The sequence below is a fragment of the Marmota flaviventris genome, chromosome 8 (genome assembly GCF_047511675.1).
Source record: "Marmota flaviventris isolate mMarFla1 chromosome 8, mMarFla1.hap1, whole genome shotgun sequence".
NCBI classification, from domain to species: Eukaryota; Metazoa; Chordata; class Mammalia; order Rodentia; family Sciuridae; genus Marmota; species Marmota flaviventris.
In genome coordinates, this window is record NC_092505.1 from 89,999,702 (window position 1) to 90,025,343 (window position 25,642).

The 25,642-nt window shown below is 40.3% G+C and overlaps 1 pseudogene; it reads right to left on the reverse strand.

The window, feature by feature from the left end:
* Nucleotides 1–9,792: 9,792 nt before the first annotated feature.
* LOC114098023 (E3 ubiquitin-protein ligase RNF4-like) lies at nucleotides 9,793–10,367 on the reverse strand (annotated as a pseudogene).
* Nucleotides 10,368–25,642: the final 15,275 nt, after the last annotated feature.

A 25,642-nucleotide genomic window follows, 5' to 3' on the forward strand; every position in this document is an offset into this window, starting at 1 on the left:
CCCGGAGGGATGTGACTATAAACAATACATAAAGTTTTTTTTTTAAATATTTGATGACAATACATAGTGATCAGAGAAAGAGAGATGTGAAAACCAATGCTATTTCAGCTTCTCGGATGCTAGAAAGCAAGGAGAATAAGGAAACTGTGTTCTTTATTTTGCTATGAAACCATTCGAAAACAAGTTACTGTTGAGATATTTCTTTCAACATCATCTGAGTTTACAGCATGACTGTGTTTTTTTTCTTTTCTTTTCTTTCTTTCTTTTTTTGGTGGTGGTGGGGATACTAGGGATTGAACTGAAAGGAGCTCTACCACTGAACCACATCCCCAGACCTTTTTATTTTTTATTTTGAGACAGGTTCTTGCTAAATTGCTGAGTCTGGCCTTGAACTTGCAATCCTCTTACCTCAGCCTCCTCAGTGCCTAGGATTATGAATGCATCACTGCACCCAGCCATGACTGAGATTTGAGAGCAGCCTCTTTCAAGAGATAGATGCTTTTGGTTATGAAGGAGCTCCCTGCAGGTACATGTTTTACCCAAGAATTACCATTATTTTCACATGGTTATTTGAGTTATTGCTCTCAAAACAGCAAATGACAGAGGAAGGGTTAAAATTCTTACCACAATGTTGCCTATTTCTCAAGAAAGAATTCTAAACAATCTGTGAGGTGAACAGAGAGCCTATATCTTGGGAGCAAGTTTTTACCCCTCACACATCAGATAGAGCACTAATATCTAGGGTATATAAAGAACTCAAAAAGCTAAACACCAAAATAACAAATAACCCAATCAATAAATGGGCCAAGGACCTGAACAGATACTTCTCAGAAGAGGATATACAATCAATCAACAAATATATGAAAAAAATGTTCATCCTCTCTAGCGATTAGAGAAATGCAAATCAAAAGTACTTGAAGATTTCATCTCAATTCAGTCAGAATGGCAGCTATTATGAAGACAAACAACAATAAGTGTTGGCGAGGATGTGGGGGGAAAAGGTACACTCATACATTGCTGGTGGGACTGCAAATTGGTGCAGCCAATATGTAAAGCAGTATGGAGATTCCTTGGAAAACTGGGAATGGAACCTCCATTTGACCCAGCTATCCCTCTCCTCGGTCTATACCCAAAGGACTTAAAAACAGCATACTACAGGGACATAGCCACATCAATGTTTATAGCAGCACAATTCACAATAGCTAAACTGTGGAACCAAACTAAATGCCCTTCTATAGATGGATAGATAAAAAAATGTGGCATATATACACAATGGAATATTACTTAGCAATAAAAGAGAATAAAATCATGGCATTTGCAGGTAAATGAAGTTAGAGAAGATAATGCTAAGTGAAGTTAGCCAGTTTCAAAAAACCAAATGCAGAAATGTTTCCTTTGATATAAGGAGGCTGATTCATAGTGGGATAGGGAGAAGGAGCATAGGAGGAATAGATGAACTCTAGATAGGGCAGAGGGGTTGGAGGGGAAGGGAGGGGGCATGGGGTTATCAATGATGGTGGAATGTGATGATCATTATTATCCAAAGTACATGTATGAAGACACAAATTGGTCTGATATATTTTGTATACAACCAGAAATATGAAAAATTGTGTTCTATATGTGTAATAAGAATTGTAATGCATTCCGCTGTCATATATAAATAAAAAATAAAAATAAACAAATTGTAGTAAGACATAAAAAAAGAATTCTAATCTGCTTTGCATACATTTAACTTTAATAAACATCTTTATTTTCTTTTGTCCAAATTAATGGTTTTATTTATATCTTTAACACTAGCAGAGGAGTCCAAAACAGACTGATGTCCATGGATACAGTATAAATGTAACAAAGAAAGAGCTGAACTATGTACAATGAGGAAAAGGACTTTGACTCCCATACCAGTCTTTTCCTAATTAGCAGTCTCTCATTAGTAGAAAATAAACACACTTTTTTTCCCCAATTTAATTTAGGATGAAGTAATGCAACTTTTATAAACTATCACATAAGTTGTGTTTTAAGGATAAAATACAAAGAAAATTTTAAATGGGCGTCACCACATCTATGGGTTGACAGCTACGTGGTCGCCTTGACCCTTGAAGTCTGATGTCACTACAACCTAACAAAGAGCACTTCCATGAGCCCAGAGGGGACTTCATGGCCATGATGTCCAGTGGGAGGCAGGCATGCAGCACTATGGTCAGCACGGAAGCTACCACCCTCTTAAACTCCATGAGGAAAATCATGACTCTCATTCAAACTAACTGGAAGTGAGCCAGACTGAGAAGTCAGAGTGAGGAATGAACCCTTCCCTTCACATAGAAGAAGGACACTCCTTCAGCTCCATCTAAAGTGAACATTGTGTGGAGTCCCTGGTCCTTCAGGAGAGTGCACCGAAGGTCACTTACTGCTAGCAAAGCCAGAAAGGCCCCTTTCCCACCAGGAAGGCTGTTGGTTTGGCTTGAAGCCTCTGAAGGAGGGTGTGGCAGCAGAGGATGGCCTGTACCGCACGTGAGGCCCCACCCCTGCTAGCACCACCAGTGTCTCAGGGACAGCCTGGATCACCTTGTTGCCTCCCAGAGAACCCGAGGCCTCCCTAAGGTTGTCATCAGGCCCTTGCAGAGAAAGAGCCACCACCATGCTCTGACAACCAAACCTATAGAACAGTCAAAAGCCCAGAGGATCACAGCCCAGCTGGCCAGAAGAGCAGCTTCTGAAGTAAATATTGACAGTGGGCGAGAGTGAGAAGCCAAGTCAGGGCCAGGTATGGTGGGCCAACGTCTTTGAAACAGGGGCGTCAGCGACGTGGGCAAAAGCATGGAAGTGAGTGGCTGATAAGGCCACAGTTACTTCCACCACCTCCTGGTATCTACGCTTGGGCAGAGGACTAGAGGGCACGTGGCCAACTCAGGACGGATTTTATCAGAAAAGAGAAGACACCAAATATGTGCTTGCTCTATTGAACCTGGAATGTCCTGTGCCAGGTGGAGAACTTTGGAGCACAGGTGAGGTTCCTGAGAACAGTTGGTGAGCGGAGACAGGATGGGATGGGCGCTGCTCCACAGGTGACATTAGGGCTCTGAGGAGGACACTAGCAGTGCTACATCTCCTGGGCTTCTATAAAGTAGTAAAGAACAGGCTTTGTTGCACTTTTGTTTTTGGAAACAGGGGATTGCCCTGCAGAGGTTCTTGATTTGCCAAAAACACTGCAGATCAATTACAAGGTGCAGGCAGAATCCCAGGTCACGTCTGACCCTCAAGGGGTTGGGGGGAGGTCCAGTGGTTGGGATTTCCAGGGAGTCACTGCTGCACCTGGAACTCTTTGGCCAAGTGGACTGTGTCTGGCTCGGTTACTGTGTGGTAGACAGACTGGTCAGCTGACAGGTGCCTGGGAAGGTTGTGCACTTGGGAGAGATGGGACAAGCTTTCCAGACAGGGAAACTTCTTGGCAAACGTAGACCCAGAAAAGTGGAACCACAATTTTTAACTCCAATGTCCTGACCCTTTCTCCTACTCTGGGATGAAACTACCCCAGAGGAGCAGAGATACGGAGCCAGATGGGGAGGGCCCCGGTCCAGCTCCAGAGCATCAAACGAGATTACAAAAGGATCTAAGTGGGGATTGGAAACAAAAGAGAAGTTTATATATCAGATATTGGTTTTGAAACAGTCTTTTTGAGCTCAGGAAATTGGAGGCAGATCCCAGGTGAAGAGCCCATCCCGGCTGTCTGTCCATCTGTCTCTCCTGAGCAGCTCTGAAACTTCATATATAAATGTGGTGGTACTGTTTGTGGTTGATCTTTTTCCTACAAGTTGGGCAAGTATTAGCATTCTTTTTTTTTTCCTTTAATTTTTATTGTTGGTTGTTCAAAGCATTACATAGTTCTTGACATATCATATTTCACACTTTGATTCAAGTGGGTTATGAACTCCCATTTTTACCCCATATACAGATTTCAGCATCACATCGGTTACACATCCACTGTTTTACATATTGCTATACTAGTGTCTGTTGTATTCTGCTGCCTTTCCTATCCTCTACTATCCCCCTCCCCTCCCCTCCCCTCCCCTCTTCTCTCTCTACCCCCTCTACTGTCATTCATTTCTCCCCCTTGTTTTTTTCCCCCTTTCCCCTCACTTCCTCTTGTATGTAATTTTGTATAACCATGAGGGTCTCCTTCCATTTCCATGCAATTTCCCTTCTCTTTCCTTTTCCCTCCCACCTCTCACCCCTGTTTAATGTTAATCTTCTTCTCATGCTCTTCCTCCCAACTCTCTTCTTTTTTTTTTTAAAGAGAGAGACAGAGAGAATTTTAATATTTATTTTTTTAGTTATCGGCGGACATAACATCTTTGTTTGTATGTGGTGCTGAGGATCGAACCCGGGCCGCACGCATGCCAGGTGAGCACACTGCTGCTTGAGCCACATCCCCAGCCCCCCAACTCTGTTCTTAGTTACACTCCTTATATCAAAGAAGACATTTGGCATTTGTTTTTTAGGGATTGGCTAGCTTCACTTAGCATAATCTGCTCTAATGCCATCCATTTCCCTGCAAATTCTATGATTTTGTCATTTTTTAATGCAGAGTAATACTCCATTGTGTATAAATGCCACATTTTTTTTATCCATTCGTCTATTGAAGGGCATCTAGGTTGGTTCCACAGTCTTGCTATTGTGAATTGTGCTGCTATGAACATCGATGTAGCAGTGTCCCTGTAGCATGCTCTTTTTAGGTCTTTAGGGAATAGACTGAGAAGGGGAATAGCTGGGTCAAATGGTGGCTCCATTCCCAGCTTTCCAAGAAATCTCCATACTGCTTTCCAAATTGGCTGCACCAATTTGCAGTCCCACCAGCAATGTACAAGTGTGACCTTTTCCCCACATCCTCGCCAGCACTTGTTGTTGTTTGACTTCATAATGGCTGCCAATTTTACTCGAGTGAGATGGTATCTTAGGGTGGTTTTGATTTGCATTTCTCTGACTGCTAGAGATGGTGAGCATTTTTTCATGTACTTGTTGATTGATTGTATGTCCTCCTCTGAGAAGTGTCTGTTCAGGTCCTTGGCCCATTTGTTGATTGGGTTATTTGTTATCTTATTGTCTAATTTTTTGAGTTCTTTGTATACTCTGGATATTAGGGCTCTATCTGTAGTGTGAGGAGTAAATATTTGTTCCCAGGATGTAGGCTCCCTCTTTACCTCTCTTATTGTTTCTTTTGCTGAGAAAAAACTTTTTAGTTTGAGTAAGTCCCATTTGTTGATTCTAGTTATTAACTCTTGTGCTATGGGTGTCCTATTGAGGAATTTGGAGCCCGACCCCACCGAATGTAGATCGTAGCCAACTTTTTCTTCTATCAGACGGCATGTCTCTGATTTGATATCAAGCTCCTTGATCCATTTTGAGTTAACTTTTGAGCATGGCGAGAGAAAGGGATTCAGTTTCATTTTGTTGCATATGGATTTCCAGTTTCCCCAGCATCATTTGTTGAAGATGCTATCCTTCCTCCATTGCATACTTTTAGCCCCTTTATCAAATATAAGATAGTTGTAGTTTTGTGGATTGGTTTCTATGTCCTCTATTCTGTACCATTGGTCCACCCGCCTGTTTTGGTACCAGTACCATGCTGTTTTTGTTACTATTGCTCTGTAGTATAGTTTGAAGTCTGGTATCGCTATACCACCTGATTCACACTTCCTGCTTAGCATTGTTTTTGCTATTCTGGGTCTTTTATTTTTCCATATGAATTTCATGATTGCTTTCTCTATTTCTACAAGAAATGCCGTTGGGATTTTGATTGGCATTGCATTAAACCTATAGAGAACTTTTGGTAATATCGCCATTTTGATGATATTAGTTCTGCCTATCCATGAACAGGGTATATTTTTCCATCTTCTAAGATCTTCTTCTATTTCTCTCTTTAGGGTTCTATAGTTTTCATTGTATAAGTCTTTCACCTCTTTTGTTAGGTTGATTCCCAAGTATTTTATTTTTTTTTGAGGATATTGTGAATGGAGTGGTTGTCCTCATTTCCATTTCAGAGGATTTGTCGCTGATGTACAGGAATGCCTTTGATTTATGCGTGTTGATTTTATATCCTGCCACTTTGCTGAATTCATTTATTAGCTCTAATAGTTTCTTTGTAGACCCTTTTGGGTCTGCTAGGTATAGAATCATGTCTACTGCAAATAGTGATAATTTAAGTTCTTCTTTTCCTATTTTTATGCCTTTAATTTCTTTCATCTGTCTAATTGCTCTGGCCAGTGTTTCGAGAACTATGTTGAACAGAAGTGGTGAGAGAGGGCATCCCTGTCTTGTTCCAGATTTTAGAGGGAATGCCTTCAATTTTTCTCCATTCAGAATGATGCTAGCCTGAGGCTTAGCATAGATTGCTTTTACAATATTGAGGTATGTTCCTGTTATCCCTAGTTTTTCTAGAGTTTTGAACATAAAGGGATGCTGTACTTTGTCGAATGCTTTTTCCGCATCTATCGAGATGATCATATGGTTCTTATTTTTAAGTTTATTGATGTGGTGAATAGCATTTATTGATTTACGTATATTGAACCAGCCTTGCATCCCAGGGATGAATCCTACTTGATCATGGTGCACAATTTTTCTGGTATGTTTTTGTATCCGATTCACCAGAATTTTATTGAGGATTTTTGCATCTAGGTTCATTAGAGATATTGGTCTGTAGTTTTCTTTCTTTGAAGTGTCTTTGTCTGGTTTAGGTATCAGGGTGATGTTGGCCTCGTAGAATGAATTTGGAAGTTCTCCCTCTTTTTCTATTTCCTTAAATAGCTTGAAAAGTATTGGTATTAGTTCCTCTTTAAAGGTTTTGTAAAACTCTGCTGTATACCCATCCGGTCCTGGGCTTTTCTTAGTTGGTAGTCTTTTGATGGTTTCTTCTATTTCCTCAATTGATATTGGTCTGTTTAGGTTGTCTATATCTTCCTGACTCAATCTGGGCAGATCATATGACTTAAGAAATTTATCGATGCCTTCACTATCTTCTATTTTATTGGAGTATAAGGATTCAAAATAATTTCTGATTATCTTCTGTATTTCTGAAGTGTCTATTGTGATATTGCCTTTTTCATCCCGTATGCTAGTAATTTGAGTTCTCTCTCTTCTTCTCTTCGTTAGCATAGCTAAGGGTCTGTCGATTTTATGTATTTTTTCAAAGAACCAACTTTTAGTTTTGTCAATTTTTTCAATTGTTTCTTTTGTTTCGATTTCATTAATTTCAGCTCTGATTTTCATTATTTCTTGCCTTCTACTTCTTTTGCTGTTGTTTTGCTCTTCTTTTTCTAGGATTTTGAGATAAAGTATGAGATCATTTATTTGTTGGTTTTTTCTTTTTTTAAGGAATGAACTCCAAGAAATGAATTTTCCTCTTAGACCTGCTTTCAATGTGTCCCATAGATTCCGATATGTTGTGTCTGTGTTTTCATTTATCTCTAAGAATTTTTTAATTTCCTCCTTGATGTCTTCTATAACCCATTGATCATTCAGTAACCTATTGTTCATTCTCCAAGTGATGCATGATTTTTCCTTCCTTCTTTTATCATTGATTTTCAGTTTCATTCCATTATGATCAGATAAGATGCATGGTATTATCTCTACTCCTTTATATTGTCTAAGAGTTGCCCTGTGACATAATATATGATCTATTTTTGAGAAGGATCCATGTGCTGCTGAGAAAACTGCTTGATGTTGGGTGGTATATTCTATATATGTCAATTAAGTCTAGGTTATTAATTGTGTTATTGAGTTCTATAGTTTCCTTATTCAACTTTTGTTTGGAAGATCTGTTCAGTGGTGAGAGTGGTATGTTGAAGTCTCCCATGATTATTGTATGGTGGTCTATTAGACTCTTGAACTTGAGAAGAGTTTGTTTGATGAACATAGCTGCACCATTGTTAGGGGCATATATATATTTATGATTGTTATGTCTTGTTGGTGTATGGTTCCCTTAAGCAGTATGTAGTGTCCCTCTTTATCCCTTTTGATTAACTTGGGCTTGAAATCTATTTTATTTGGTATGAGTATGGACACTCCTGCTTGTTTCCGAAGTCCATATGAGTGATATGATTTTTCCCAACCTTTCACCTTCAGCCTATGTATGTCTTTTCCTATCAAATGCGTCTCCTGTAGGCAGCATATTGTTGGGTCTTGTTTTGTGATCCATTCTACTAGCCTGTGTCTCTTAATTGGTGAGTTTAAGCCATTAACATTTAGGGTTATTATTGAGATATGGGTTGTTCTTCCAGCCATATTTGTTTATTTATGTTACTAAACATGGTTTGTTTTCCTCTTTGATTATTTTTCCCCCCTTTACTGTCCTACCTCCCACTGTTGGTTTTCATTGTTATTTTCCATTTCCTCTTCCTGTAATGTTTTGCCAAGGATGTTTTGAAGAGATGGTTTTCTAGCTGCAAATTCTTTTAACTTTTGTTTATCGTGGAAGGTTTTAATTTCATCTTCCATCTTGAAGCTTAATTTCGCTGGATACACAATTCTTGGTTGGAACCCATTTTCTTTCAGTGTTTGAAATATGTTATTCCAGGATCTTCTAGCTTTCAGAGTCTGTGTTGAAAGATCAGCTGTTATCCTGATTGGCTTACCCCTAAATGTAATCTGCTTCCTTTCTCTTGTAGCTTTTAAAATTCTCTCCTTATTCTGTATGTTGGGCATCTTCATTATAATGTGTCTAGGTGTGGATCTCTTATGATTTTGCACATTCGGCGTCCTGTAGGCTTCTAGGATTTGGGATTCTGTCTCATTCTTCAAGTCTGGGAAGTTTTCTCATATTATTTAATTGAATAGATTGCTCATTCCTTTGGTTTGGACCTCTATACCTTCCTGTATCCCAATGACTCTTAAGTTTGGTCTCTTTATGTTATCCCATATTTCTTGGATGTTCTGCTCATGGTTTCTTAACAGTCTTGCTGAGCTGTCTATGTTCTTTTCAAGTTGAAATACTTTGTCTTCATTGTCTGATGTTCTGTCTTCTAAGTGTTCTACTCTGCTGGTAGTATTCTCAATTGAGATTTTTAGTTAGTTTTTGCTTCCTGCATTTGTAGGATTTCTGTTTGTTTGTTTTTTATAACCTCTATCTCCCTGTATAGTTGATCTTTTGCTTCTTGGATTTGTTTATGTAATTCATTGTCGAAGTGATATTTCATTGTCTGATTTTGCTGTCTAACGTCTTCCTTGAGACTCCAGATCATCTGAAGCATGTATATCCTGAATTCTTTATCTGACATTCCATCTGCTGCAGATATTACCTCTTCTAACGTTGAGTTGACCTGCATTGCTTGTGGTCCTTTCTTTACTTGTCTTTTCATACTGTTCACGTTTCTTTCTGCTTGGTGAAACTGTTGTGTTATTGAATTTTACCCCTATATATTTATATTGCTCTCGTATTTTTGCAAAGTCTCCCTTGCAGGAGCGGGCAGCGGCTCTGCCCCTCCTCCAATTGGGGCAATGTGCCTACCATGCCGGTGGGCCGCTGGGCCTGTTCTGCCGGTTGGTAGCAGGTCCGCCTACCTTGCAGGTGCATGGGGCGGCTCTGCCCCTCCGCGGTTTGTTGGGCTTGTTCTGCCAGTGGGTCGCAGGTCCATCTACCTTGCAGGCGCATGGGGCGGCTCTGCCCCTCCGCGGGTTTCTGGGCCTCTTCTGCCAGTGGTTTGCAGGTCCGCCTACCTTGCAGGCGCGGTTGGCGGCTCTGCCCCTCCGCGGGCCGCTGGGCCTGTTCTGCCGGTGGGTCGCAGGTCCCAGTATTAGCATTCTTTATGGAATCATGGAGACACTGGCTACAGAAAACATGGCCACACTCTGTAGAGACAATGAGACGTCCATCGTGCACAGTCTCTGAGTATCTGCATGCAGATGGGACAACTGACAGTACCAGAGGGCCTGAGCCCTGTGGTCCTTTCCTCCTTGGTGTTTCTGGGAGTGTGGGTGGTCCCAAACATATCTCTGTCCCTGGACAACTCCTCGTCATCACTGCCCACCACGCAGCTATTGGCATGGTCTTGGCGCAGCCTCCTGCGTTCCTCCTGGGCCTTCTCCTTCGTGAACAATCACAACAGAGTCATTGTGAGTCTGGTCCACCCCAGGCTCTAAAGACTCATAGGTGAGGTCCACGATTTCATCTCCTGCAGTTTCCACAAGTTCTGTGAGTTCTGCTTCCAAGGAAATCTCAGGGGTGGAGGCTGCTTCCTGGGTTCACTTCTGGGCTTGTCTAGAACTTACTGTTCTACCACGACGCTTTCTTGTACTCATTATGCTCCTTGGCTCCAACCTACAGAAAGGGACGTGATCTCTACCCAGGTTTGTAGCAAAGCAGAATATTCAACCTCTCATGCCCGCTGGTTACTCATCCTCTGGCTTTCAAAGTATTTGGAGCTAGGCAGATTTCAGTATCCTTGAGCCTTGCCCAGGGTTGGGATAGTCCAGCAGGTGCTACCGCCAACACACTAGCACAGGGAAGCACCTTTGCAAGCCCATAAGGAGACCCTCTCAAGCAAGACTCCCTCAATAAACATCTTATTAGGGAATACATTTTATGAGTATAAGAGAAGGGAAATGACTGGATTAAATTTTAATACAGTAAAATTGAGTTTTTCAGTGTTTACGCTGCTAGAAGTTCTTAGGTCCTATCTCATTTGATCCTTTAGAAGCTCCACACAGTAGGTATGTTTGCTATTCTCTTATGCAGATGACTAAACCAAGGCACTTTCTCTGAAAGTTTGCGTCCACATGGAGTGGATGCAAATGAATTAAAAGCTATTCTCAAATTTTGCCAGTGTTGAAGATCATTCGTAATCTTAAGCCTTTCCCTTTCTTACAGTAGGGATTCTTTCAATTTAGAATCTCCTGTCTCCTGGGTGCTGACCAATCTTCTTTCTCCAGAGCTCCAGACTCCTTGAAGTTAATTAACATCACAAAGAGACGGGGGATAATAAAGACAGGAAGGATGATTTCAGCCTTCCAAGTGGCAGGTGGCTGGTGTGCAATCTGCTGGTGGATTGAATTAGATTCTTGGGAGATTTCAGCAGGGAGAATGTGGGATTGTAGGCTAACCTCCATAATATCTACCAGCTTCCCTTTTTGTTTTTGATATCTGATATCCGCTGCAATGATAGCTTCAAGTTCGAAGCACACTATCACATTTAATTCACCCTTTTCCTAAAAAATTCTGGAGGCTCTTCTACTGGGTGTCTTGAGAGGACTGGTGTTTTGCCTTTGGGTGGCTGTGGACTACACGGGGAAGGTGAAGAGGGTGAGCAAATGAGTGTGGTTGGGTGGGAACTAAATCCTCCAAATACAGAAGAGCAGAAAAGTAGCCTCAGTTGAGAATAGTACAGAAAAACTGCAGACAATGGAAACAATGATCCAGAAAAGAAAGGGTGATTACTGGGATTTCCAACAGGAGCAGCAAAGTCCAAAGCGGGAGTAAGTTCTGATGAGATCCCCGAAAACCAGAACATACAGAAAGCAACTAAAAGCAAAATAGAAATTCTGGCCTAGATATTGCTATTTAGAAAGGTTTATCTTTCTGTCTGAGAAAATGATAAAAGCTAAAATCACTCTTGTTTTACTTAACTGGAGGACTCTATTTATTAGAAAGATCAATCCAGTGAAAAATCTAGCAATTGCACACATGAAAAAAATTTTTTTTAAAGAAATCTTTTCAGCTTCTACATTATAAGTAAATTCCATGGCTAGTTATTAACAGTTATATCAAATTTACCTGAATCTGGCCAATGCCTCTTCTGACTAGTGCCTCACTTGTAAAGGACTTTCCCTGACTATGTGTCTCTGTTCCTGACCTCCCTTAAAGAGAGGAGAGAAGACCCTGAAACTATAGTAAAACAAAGCTTGTGAGTTGGGTTATTTTGCCATGTTGAATGTGGAGAGCTACCTTACTGCTTAGTCGAGACTATTCCATTTGCATGAGTAGGGGCAGAGGAATTTGCTGGAGGTGTGTTTGTTTAATGTAGCTGTTGGAATCGCTAGCTTACACTACTTAATTTCATAGTTGCCACGTTGTCTCATGGGAATGTGGTATTTCCAGTAATTTGCAAGAATATGTGAGCTGAGCATTGCCAGATCTCATGTCAGGGATAAAATTAATGCGTATGATCCCAGTATTCCACTTGAAGCCCTTAACCCATTAGGACCAGAATACTAAATAACCTGTTTAAAAATGCTCAGTTGGCTATCTGTTGATTTTACAAATTGCTTTAAAACTTTATATATATGTAAATATATATATGCTTAAAGATGCAACATGCTAAAGAATTAAATAGCAGGAAAACCCAGATGCAAACTCTTAAGTCTTCTGTTTACAGATAAGCTTTAGCAAAAGTATTTTTTTTCCCTCCTTCTATTTACATTCTGTGCTCTACTTAACTACTCAAAATATTCATGAGTTTGGAACACTGGGTGCTGTTATACAGTTTCTCCTGAAGTGCATTTGTTATGCAAATTGTTACAGTGAACCATCCTTCATGAGCTGTTTATGTTCAGTGTCATAGGGGAAGAAGCACCCTGTCTCATTCCATATAAATTCCTCTTTACAATCCATCAAAGACAGAAAGACGCTTGAGATTAAATAAATGTGTTACTAATATTAGTGAATGTCTGAGGCTTGAAATATTTAAGAGATTTTTGGACATTTATAATTACACTTCCCTAATTGCTCTGGGAATTGGTGAAGAAGATGAGTGACAGGTCAGCGCTTCAGGCAGTTGTCTGCATGGTCCCTTATCCCACTCAGGAACATGACTGATTTCAAAAGGAGACACAGGTCAGCCCACAGAAAAGAGAAGCATTAAAAAAGAAGGCAAACATGCAAGAGAGAAGGATTTGTTTCCTCATTTATTTTAGGGTCACTGGTTTAGCTGGGGACACCACGAAAACATAGTTCCTACCTTCTGGATGCTGACAGTCCAGGGAAGACAAGTTGCATGATGGGAAAAGTTCTTGCCATCACTCCTAAACTTTGGCTTTGGGTATAGAGAACATGTTCTTTTTTACTTTTTGATTTTCCAGTGCCATTCACAACCCCAAAAGGCACAATTTGGAATGCCATCATCCTAAATGTTGAAATCCAGAAGATCAAAATCCCTAAGTCTAAAATCCTGCACGTTGCTAAGCATTGAAAGAACAAAGGTTCCATGAGAAGAATAGAAAGCTGAGTTGTGGGGAAGGGGTTGGCAACAGCAATAGCTGCAGTTGACATGTGTCACTTGTCTGCACTGGTCCTCTTGTGCAGGAGGGGTCCTAAACCCAAACCCTCCATCGTCTTTTTTGGCACCTCTGGGAGGATGCTTTTGTGTAGTTACCTGGGTTCTGGGGACACGGCTTTCCTGCATCTCTTCTTGGGACTGTTGCTTTCCTTCAGCTATAAAACAAAGGACCATTTAGCTGAGTGCTTGCCTTCTGTAGATGATGCTGTATTATTACTCTTTTTTTGCCATTTCGGGTCACTGGAATCGTGGCAGCCCATCTTGCCATGAGAGGGAAGGGACATCTCTTCTGAAAGCTGTAAACCCTCCTAAGTCGGGTCACATTAGCTGATGGTAGTGGTGATAGCATTGTAAATGTGACAAATGTCCTAGGGTAACTTTTGGAAACTCTCACTAGCCTTACAAATGGATTTTTACATCCTCTTGCACTTAGCTTGCAGGCAGGAAGCAGTTCTTTGACTTTAATAAACCAGACTGATAGCTGCTTGCTGTGGCACTCAAGGGTACAGTTTACACACAATCAGAGATGGGTTTGGGCTGGATGCTCATCGAATAAGGACGATATCTTCCCCCTATAGGAACTTGTTCCATCCTATTTTTCTGATGTTTGAAGTATTTGGGTTTTTTTCAGTATGAGAGAATTTTCTAGAGGTATATTTAAGTAGTGGACTTTCAACTTGATATACTTGTAACATGTTCTTAAGATCAGTGTTTCTCACTTTTGGGGGGTTTGCCAAATGGTAAGACAGATGGCAACACAACATAGTAGAGTTTGTGATCTTGTTTGTAGCTAGCATCATATTTTTTAAAATGTAAACATACAGCAAGATAAATACCTTGAAAAACTATGACCACAAAACAGTAGGATACTCAATATTCAAGTTCAGGTGATGATGCTGATGCTGATTTTTAATTTTGAAGTTAATCATTTTCCAAATATACAAAGATTTAAACTTCGGAGGAGGGGACAGAAGTCATTATGACAAGCATAATGGCTGGGGGAGGGGGAAGTTGTGCTCACAGATTTTTGCTTTTATGTTTATTTTCTCCTAATGATGATACACCATAGAGGTTTGTTTTTCCCTCTATCAGTAGGATTGAGATTAAAAAAAGGGGGCGGGGGGGACAGGTTTTCAAGTCAAATACACCTGAGATTAAATATACCTGAGATTAAATCCAAGCTCTGTTCGTTTTTTAGCTCTATGACCTTGGTTTGATAAACTCTTTAACTGATCTTGAGTCAGTTTATTTACCTATAAAATGGGAGTAAAAATGCACATCTTGAAGGATGATTTTGCTTTACATTAAATAATGTATGTTTGGTATTTAGCCCACTCTCACCACAGGCAAGTGATCAGTGAAGTTTTGGTGAATGAGTAAGGAGTACCTCAACCGAGCTGAGGTGCTACTTAAGTGATGAGCTTGATGAAAAATATGTGACCTTTACCAATTGTCTTTCACGGGTGTCATGCTCTGGGCTAAGCTCTGGAGCTGAAGATCAGTCTCAGGCATAGACCTCAAGGAAGTCACAGTCTGTAAGAGAAGTCAAGTCCCACACCAAAGGTCAAAGGGTCATGCATTAGGGACCATGCAGATAGGCACAGGGGAGGAAGGAGGTCTATTTGGGGGAATTTCCTGAAGGGAGCGACCCCTGAGCTGACTATGGAAGGATAAGTGTGAGTCATTTTAATTTAACAAGGGAGTGAGAAAGGAAGAGAGAAAGGCTATTGAGGCCTGAATTCACATCCAATTTCCTAGTTCAGAATGGAAGTTTTATGGATTTAAACCTCTTCTTCCTTTTCAGTGGGGTTCCTGAGTTCTCCTTGCTTTCCCCCTAAGAAAGGGGGAAGATTGCAGAGTACATCCTTATAGGGCTGTGACTCCCAAGCTCTTCATTCCACAGGGCCTCATCAGGGAGTCAGGCAGAGGGTGAAAGTAAGAGGACAGGGCTGCTCAGCAATGGCGATACTAACTGCTTTATGCGTGAGTGTGTGTGTGTGTGTGTGTGTGTGTGTGCGTCATCACATAGTTATCTGACATTAATCATCTATGTGCAGCATGTTCCTGCAGGCCAGTGGGAGACCACTGGAAAGAACAAGATGGCAGCCATACTGGACAATAAAGATATCTCCTGGACATATCCTCTATTCCAGTATTTCTGCCTTTCCCTAAACCACTCTCTTCCAACATCCCCTGGCAATTACATTTTCTCATGAAAACTTACTTGCACTCTAAATATGATTATTTCTATCACCTGATTCCAAGTCACTCCTTTGCATTCCTTGGTGGGTGGAATCTCTGAGGCTTCAATTATCAAAGCTATGCAAACAGCTTAAAAAAAATCTTAGAGTTTAGGCTACACAGGGAGAATAAGATTCTGTGTAGAAATTGGGCATTTAGAATTGCCTTGAAAATACATTTATAATTGCATATAAAACAAAATATACATGTGAGCTATGTGGTTTTATTTTTAATTATCTGCTTTTTACTAAACATTTCACTAAGATTTCAAGAAATAAAATTCCGAACTGGGACCAAACACAGAGCAGGCCCAGCGGCCTGCTGAGGGGCAGAGCCGCCCCCCACCCCCCTCGCCTGCCAGGTAGGGGAAGGGTGACCACCGACAGAAAAGGCCCAGTGGCCCGCAGCGGGACAGAGCTTCCAATCACTCCTGCAAGGTAGGCGGGCCTGCGACCCACCGGCAGAAGAGGAGCAGCGGCCTGCTGGGAGGCAGAGCCGCCCCCTCCCCCCCGCGCCTGCAAGGTAGTCGGAACTGAGACCACCATCAGAACAGGTCAGACCTGCAACCGAGAGACAGAACAGGCCCAGTGGCCTGAGGAAGGGTAGAGCCGCCCCCCCCCCACACGCCTGCAAAGTAGGCGGACCTGCGACCCACTGGCAGTACAGCCCCAGAGGCCTGCAGAGGGGCAGTGCCGCTGCCTGCGCCTGCAAAGTAGGCAGAACTGCGACCACCGACAGAACAAGCCTAGCGGCCCGCAGAGGGACAGAGCCGCCGCCCGCGCCTGCAAGGACGGCGGACCTGCTACCGACTGGCAGAGCAGGCCCAGCGGCCTGCCGGCGTGGTAGGCACATTGCCCCAATTGGCGGAGGGGCAGAGCCGCTACCCACGCCTGCGAGGGAGACTTTGCAACTATACAAGACCAATATAAATATATAGGGGGAAAATTCAATAGCACAACAGTTTCACCAAGAAGAAAGGAACGCGAACAGTATGAAGAGACAAGGAAAGAAAGGACCACAAGCATTGCAGGTCAACTCAACTTTAGAAGAGGTAATAGCTGCAGCTGATGGAATGTCAGATAAAGAATTCAGGATATACATGCTTCAGATGATCTGGAGTCTCAAGGAAGACATCAGACAGCAAAATCAGACAATGAAAGATCACTTCAACAATGAATTACATAAACAAATCCAAGAAGCAAAAGATCAACTATACAGGGAAATAGAGGTTATAAAAAACAAACAAACAGAAATCCTAGAAATGCAGGAAGCAATAAGCCAACTTAAAAACTCAATTGAGAATACTACCAGCAGAGTAGAACACTTAGAAGACAGAACATCAGACAATGAAGATAAAGTATATCAACTTGAAAAGAACATAGACAGCTCAGCAAGACTGTTAAGAAACCATGAGCAGAACATCCAAGAAATATGGGATAACATCAAGAGACCAAATTTAAGAGTCATTGGGATACAGGAAGGAACAGAGTTTCAAACCAAAGGAATGAGCAATCTATTCAATGAAATAATTCGAGAAAACTTCCCAGATTTGAAGAATGAGACAGAACGCCAAATCCTAGAAGCCTACAGGACGCCGAATGTGCAAAATCATAAGAGACCCACACCTAGACACATTATAATGAAGATGCCCAACATACAGAACAAGGAGAGAATTTTAAAAGCTACAAGAGAAAGGAAGCAGATCACATTTAGGGGTAAGCCAATCAGGATAACAGCTGATCTTTCAACACAGACTCTGAAAGCTAGAAGATCCTGGAATAACATATTTCAAACACTGAAAGAAAATGGGTTCCAACCAAGAATTGTGTTTCCAGCGAAATTAAGCTTCAGGATGGAAGATGAAATTAAAACCTTCCACGATAAACAAAAGTTAAAAGAATTTGCAGCTAGAAAACCATCTCTTCAAAACATCCTTGGCAAAACATTACAGGAAGAGGAAATGGAAAATAACAATGAAAACCAACAGTGGGAGGTAGGACACTAAAGGGGGGAAAATAATCAAAGTGGAAAACAAACCATGTTTAGTAACATAAATAAACAAATATGGCTGGAAGAACAACCCATATCTCAATAATAACCCTAAATGTTAATGGCTTAAACTCACCAATTAAGAGACACAGGCTAGTAGAATGGATCACAAAACAAGACCCAACAATATGCTGCCTACAGGAGACGCATTTGATAGGAAAAGACATACATAGGCTGAAGGTGAAAGGTTGGGAAAAATCATATCACTCATATGGACTTCGGAAACAAGCAGGAGTATCCATACTCATATCAAATAAAATAGATTTTAAGCCAAAGTTAATCAAAAGGGATAAAGAGGGACACTACATACTGCTCAAGGGAACCATACACCAACAAGACATAACAATCATAAATATATATGCCCCAAACAATGGTGCAGCTATGTTCATCAAACAAACTCTTCTCAAGTTCAAGAGTCTAATAGACCACCATACAATAATCATGGGAGACTTCAACACACCTCTCTCACCACTGGACAGATCTTCCAAACAAAAGTTGAATAAGGAAACTATAGAACTCAATAACACAATTAATAACCTAGATTTAATTGACATATATAGAATATACCACCCAACATCAAACAGTTACACTTTTTTCTCAGCAGCACATGGATCCTTCTCAAAAATAGATCATATATTATGTCACAGGGAAACTCTTAGACAATACAAAGGAGTAGAGATAATACCATGCATCCTATCTGATCATAATGGAATGGAACTGAAAATCAACGATAAAAGAAGGAAGGAAAAAGAATATATCACTTGGAGAATGAACAATAGGTTACTGAATGATCAATGGGTTATAGAAGACATCAAGGAGGAAATTAAAAAATTCTTAGAGATTAATGAAAACACAGACACAACATATCGGAATCTATGGGACACATTGAAAGCAGTTCTAAGAGGAAAATTCATTGCTTGGAGTTCATTCCTTAAAAAAAGAAAAAACCAACAAATAAATGATCTCATACTTCATCTCAAAATCCTAGAAAAAGAAGAGCAAAACAACAGCAAAAGAAGTAGAAGGCAAGAAATAATTAAAATCAGAGCTGAAATCAATGAAATCGAAACAAAAGAAACAATTGAAAAAATTGACAAAACTAAAAGTTGGTTCTTTGAAAAAATAAACAAAATCGACAGACCCTTAGCCATGCTAGCGAAGAGAAGAAGAGAGAGAACTCAAATCACTAACATACGGGATGAAAGAGGCAATATCACAACAGACACTTCAGAAATACAGAAGATAATCAAAAATTATTTTGAATCCTTATACTCCAATAAATTAGAAGATAGTGAAGGCATAGATAAATTTCTTAAGTCATATGATCTGCCCAGATTGAGTCAGGAGGATATAGACAACCTAAACAGACCAATATCAATTGAGGAAATAGAAGAAACCATCAAAAGACTACCAACTAAGAAAAGCCCAGGACCGGATGGGTATACAGCAGAGTTTTACAAAACCTTTAAAGAGGAACTAATACCAATACTTTTCAAGCTACTTCGGGAAATAGAAAAAGAGGGAGAACTTCCAAATTCATTCTACGAGGCCAACATCACCCTGATACCTAAACCAGACAAAGACACTTCAAAGAAAGAAAACTACAGACCAATATCTCTAATGAACCTAGATGCAAAAATCCTCAATAAAATTCTGGCCACTCGGATACAAAGGCACATCAAAAAAATTGTGCACCATGATCAAGTAGGATTCATCCCTGGGATGCAAGGCTGGTTCAATATAAGGAAATCAATAAATGTTATTCACCACATCAATAGACTTAAAAATAAGAACCATATGATCATCTCGATAGATGCGGAAAAAGCATTCGACAAAGTACAGCATCCCTTTATGTTCAAAACTCTAGAAAAACTAGGGATAACAGGAACATACCTCAATATTGTAAAAGCAATCTATGCTAAGCCTCAGGCTAGCATCATTCTGAATGGAGAAAAATTGAAGGCATTCCCTCTAAAATCTGGAACAAGACAGGGATGCCCTCTCTCACCACTTCTGTTCAACATAGTTCTCGAAACACTGGCCAGAGCAATTAGACAGACGAAAGAAATTAAAGGCATCAAAATAGGAAAAGAAGAACTTAAATTATCACTATTTGCAGATGACATGATTCTATACCTAGCAGACCCAAAAGGGTCTACAAAGAAACTATTAGAGCTAATAAATGAATTCAGCAAAGTGGCAGGATATAAAATCAACACGCATAAATCAAAGGCATTCCTGTATATCAGCGACAAATCCTCTGAAATGGAAATGAGGACAAGCACTCCATTCACAATATCTTCAAAAAAAATAAAATACTTGGGAATCAACCTAACAAAAGAGGTGAAAGACTTATACAATGAAAACTACAGAACCCTAAAGAGAGAAATAGAAGAAGATCTTAGAAGATGGAAAAATATACCCTGTTCATGGATAGGCAGAACTAACATCATCAAAATGGCGATATTACCAAAAGTTCTCTATAGGTTTAATGCAATGCCAATCAAAATCCCAACGGCATTTCTTGTAGAAATAGAGAAAGCAATCATGAAATTCATATGGAAAAATAAAAGACCCAGAATAGCAAAAACAATGCTAAGCAGGAAGTGTGAATCAGGCGGTATAGCGATACCAGACTTCAAACTATATTACAGAGCAATAGTAACAAAAACAGCATGGTACTGGTACCAAAACAGGCGGGTGGACCAATGGTACAGAATAGAGGACACAGAAACCAATCCACAAAACTACAACTATCTTATATTTGATAAAGGGTCTAAAAGCATGCATTGGAGGAAGGATAGCATCTTCAACAAATGGTGCTGGGAAAACTGGAAATCCATATGCAACAAAATGAAACTGAATCCCTTTCTCTCGCCATGCACAAAAGTTAATTCAAAATGGATCAAGGAGCTTGATATCAAATCAGAGACGCGCCGTCTGATAGAAGAAAAAGTTGGCTACGATCTACAGTCGGTGGGGTCGGGCTCCAAATTCCTCAATAGGACACCCATAGCACAAAAGTTAATAACTAGAATCAACAAATGGGACTTACTCAAACTAAAAAGTTTTTTCTCAGCAAAAGATACAATAAGAGAGGTAAATAGAGAGCCTACATCCTGGGAACAAATCTTTACTCCTCACACTTCAGATAGAGCCCTAATATCCAGAGTATACAAAGAGCTCAAAAAATTAGACAATAAGAGAACAAACAACCCAATCAACAAATGGGCCAAGGACCTGAACAGACACTTCTCAGAGGAGGACATACAGTCAATCAACAAGTACATGAAAAAATGCTCACCATCTCTAGCAGTCAGAGAAATGCAAATCAAAACCACCCTAAGATACCATCTCACTCCAGTTAGATTGGCAGCCATTATGAAGTCAAACAACAACAAGTGCTGGCGAGGATGTGGGGAAAAGGGTACACTTGTACATTGCTGGTGGGACTGCAAATTGGTGCAGCCAATTTGGAAAGCAGTATGGAGATTTCTTGGAAAGCTGGGAATGGAGCCACCATTTGACCCAGCTATTCCCCTTCTCGGTCTATTCCCTAAAGACCTAAAAAGAGCATGCTACAGGGACACTGCTACATCGATGTTCATAGCAGCACAATTCACAATAGCTAGACTGTGGAACCAACCTAGATGCCCTTCAATGGATGAATGGATAAAAAAAATGTGGCATTTATACACAATGGAGTATTACTCTGCATTAAAAAATGACAAAATCATAGAATTTACAGGGAAATGGATGGCATTAGAGCAGATTATGCTAAGTGAAGCTAGCCAATCCCTAAAAAACAAATGTCAAATGTCTTCTTTGATATAAGGAGAGTAGCTAAGAACAGAGTAGGGTCGAAGAGCATGAGAAGAAGATTAACATTAAACAGGGATGAGAGGTGGGAGGGAAAGGGAGAGAGAAGGGAAAATGCATGGAAATGGAAGGAGACCCTCAGAGGTATACAAAAGTACATACAAGAGGAAGTGAGGGGAAGGGGAAAAATAATACAAGGGGGACAAACGAATGTCAGTAAAGGGGGCAGAGAGAGAAGAGGGGAGGGGAGGGGAGGGGAGGGGAGGGGGGATAGTAGAGGATAGGAAAGACAGCAGAATACAACAGACACTAGTATGGCAATATGTAAATCAATGGATGTGTAACTGACGTGATTCTGCAATCTGTATATGGGGTAAAAATGGGAGCTCATAACCCACTTGAATCAAATTGTGAAATATGATATATCAAGAACTATGTAATGTTTTGAACAGCCAACAATAAAAAATTAAAAAAAAAAAAAAAAAAAAAAAAAAAAGCAAAAAAAAAAAAAAAAAAAAAAAGAAATAAAATTCCACAGCCTGCTAAATGAACAAATAAAATATGATGCATAATAACATCAAATGATATAATACACATGAAAAAATGGGACAAGAGGAAAATAAATAGAAAATATATATAGTCTTGCAAAACTAACATTGTGCTCCTTTACAAAATAAATATCTCCAGAATATTATGAGCAAACAAGTTTTAAAGTTTAAAAATGCACTCTATTATGTTATCTTAGGTTTTATGTCTAAGCATTAATGTGTTTATATTTCTTTTTGTTTTTATTAATCCACTGAAACAGCCTTCAGCTAATTCCCACCACCCAAATGAAGTCCACAGATGCTATCTGCTCATAAAGAAAAAAATAAATTTATATTTTGTGATGCAGCTATATTATCTTCAATGGGGGAAGTTTTATTGTATTAGGTTTTTTTCCATTCCTGTGTAGCATAACAGTCTCAAAATCGATAAAACAGCAGCACAAATAATAAGTAATATGCAGAAAAGTAGGTCACTTGGCATTAATTCATAGAGAAAATAGGTCTGCTCAAACACAGGTCTGAGAGGCGTAATTAGTGTTAGTCACTGCTCTCTTTGCTGAAGGAGCTGTGACTGATGGCTGTCCTCCTTCCCTTCCCTCCCCTGCTTCCCAGACTCTTGTGTCAGCAAACACTGAAAAGCAAATAAAAGAGTCGTTTCAGCGGTTCTGAGGGATGCAGCCAAGCAAGGTCTGGGGTTAATGGTGGCTGAGTTTCCCTGTCCCCTCCGACACTAACTGGGCACGGTGCACAGAGGGTTCTTCGGAAGCCAGGCTCTCTCACCTGCAGAAGCACAGCTGCCACGTCTCTTTCTTCCCTTGAGAAAATGTTACTCAAAATACAAAAACAGGAGGGTCAACCTGACAATCGCAGCTCCCGTGTTTGTTGCTGGCATTTATGGAACTTGGATCAGAGTAACTGCTACTTGTGGGTTTCATGAGACTACTTCTCCACTAAGCTACCGATGGCCCTGAGAGAATCACCTTGGAAACTCATGATGGTGGCAGTGAAGCATTTTTATTTATGGAAAATTCTGACATGTAGGTCAGTAAATCTAGGACAGATATGCAGACTCAGTTTCAAGATATATTTTGTTTAGATTGTATATATTTTGTATCTTATTACTTTGGGGGGAATTATTCTTCACTTAAAACTCAGGAAATTTCACATCAAAAACATCCAGATTTCTGGATTATCTTAATAAACCAGAAAATCTCACAATGGGGTCGTATTCTCCTGGCAAGAACTGGCTGGAAGTAAGCAGCAAGAGTACTTATACCCATGTGCGTGGCTTCTAGCAAGTCAGAATCCATGCTGCACCCTGATGAGTGGCCTCCTGCCTTCTTTGTTCATTTCCATTGTTTACCTTTGTGTTTTTGGACCAATGGATCTCAAAATGGCTGCAAATCACAACCATCTAAAGAACTTTCAGGTCCCAGATGCACTCCCAGAGAACAGCCTTCAGCTAATTCCCACCACCCAAATGTAGTCCACAGATGCTATCTGCTCATAAAGAAAAAAAATATTATTTATGGATTTGAAGTAGAGTAGTCTTAACAGTGTCTCAGAAGATTTTAATATGCAACCACCATTGAGAAACTCTGGCCCAGGGAGACGGGAAAGTGGGCACTGATTATTTTCTCATGAAGATCCCAATGAAGTTGTTGTTGGACCTTGTTGATTTCCATTAAGAAAATTGCAATTTCTTGGTTCTTCCAAGGAAAATTGATCTAATCTTTTTCCTCCTTTAAATTTCCTGGTGTTTGGGGATTCATTGGGGCTAACAAATTCAAAGACTGTGTTGTCAGCAAGGGATGGATTAGTATTTTGTCTTAAACATTTATAAATGCTGAGCGTCACACTCCTGCTGTTTGGAATTTTTCCTCTTACAATGCACAATGAGGAGAGCTGTAGTTTGCTACCCATGATCTCTCCACCCCACCCAGTACTGTGCTAGGTAGGGGGTTTCTGGCTGAGCAAAAAAACCCCCTGCATCTGTGGAGTACCTCATGAGATCAACCTTTTCAATGCCCATAAAAAGACAGTATGTTAATTTAAAGCCTCATCTGTCACAAGCATTTTCAATCTTGCCATGATTTATGAAATACTGTAAATTACAATCACTCTGGCCCATAATATCCTGGCAGCTACTTCAATAGCAAAACTTTCATCCAAAAATATGATCTATAGGGAGAATAAAAGTTGAAGAAAGGGAGTGTCATTTAATAGGTGGTGCTGTTATCATGTGCTTAAAAGGAAAAGTTTCCTCAAGTGAAAGATGTTTCCTTGCCACCTACAGGACTGACTCCCTGCACAGAGCCTGGTGAGGGAGAGTGCTGGCTTGCAGTTTTCTGGGTATCTTATGAGTGAGCAAAAGTTCAAGGAAGATATGTCAGAAAGAAAAAGCAGGAGGAGAATTGAAACTTTCATTTGAAATGAACTCTCCAAGGTTCACTGGTCTCTACATTTTCTCCTGCAAAGAGACATTCCCCGCAGCCTTTTGGGAGAAGAGGGAAATTTTTGCATAGCAGTTGGGATGGATCAATTTGATGTGTAATGTACTGGAAGATTTAGGATGATGATGATGATGATGATGATGATGATGATGGTGTTGATAATGATATAGGGAGAGAGATGGATGGAATTAAGTTGAGATTTGTTTCAACTGGTGTTTACTCTATAAAAAACTTTCATATAAAAAGCAAAGTGACTTCTTCATACCTTGTCAGGTTGGAGTCTCAGAAGAAGCTTAACTTTTAGGATTCCTAAACTGCTCTTTGGATGTGGATTTGCTATCAACTTTGATTTTGATGTTACCATATTCTAGAAAATTCACCTTGGCCATATTTATAATACAGGGATCTGCTGGAGGAGATAGAGGGGAAAGGTCAAGACTACAGACTCAGAATTCTAAAGCAAGATGTTGCTGCTTATAAGAACACTGCAGAAAGGAAGGAAGGGGTGTGCTAGCCAGAGACTGGGAACTGTCTCCTCCCAGTTTGTAACATATCAAAACGACAGGCTTTCTTTTATACTCAGTCTGCCCTTCAAACTCTGCCTTGTGGTCAGCTGGGGAGAAGGGGCTGCTAACACTCAAGTCAGAAAAAGGGGATGAGGGGACACTTAACAGGGGATGGGAAGGTGAACTTATAAGGTGTCAGACTTCCAAAAGTCTATTTGAGAGAGGTATATAATTAAAAGGCTAGTGATAATATACATTTGAAAAGGATGTCAAATATACACTTGAAAAGAGGTCAAATATACTTTTGTAAAAAAAAAGGGAGGCACAGTGTTCTGGAGAACAAAGATTATGATATTGAAATTCTATAAAGGGGTCAAGATTGTACAAGGGAGTACAACCTCAAAGATATTTTTGGTGAGTGGGCCTTTTTAGCAAGGCAAAGAATCCTCCAGATGGTGGAGGGGCTGATTTCCTCTCAGATCCCACCTTAAGAATCCTGGTGCTCTCCGTCATGTTGTCTTCTTGCCTGGAATAGATACTCAACACATTTCAGCAAATAATGTTTCTCTCATAGGCAAAAAGAAGTGAGATTTAAAATTTTGAAAGCACTTAATTATTGTTTGCAAGCTGCTGTGGGAGATGAATTTTTTTTTTTTTTTGTATCCTCTGACAATGCTGAACTTCATCTGAGCCTTGTGCTTCCAGAAAGTATTGACATTTAAGTAATCCCTCCACACGTTTGCGTCCTAGAAGAAAAATCACACTGG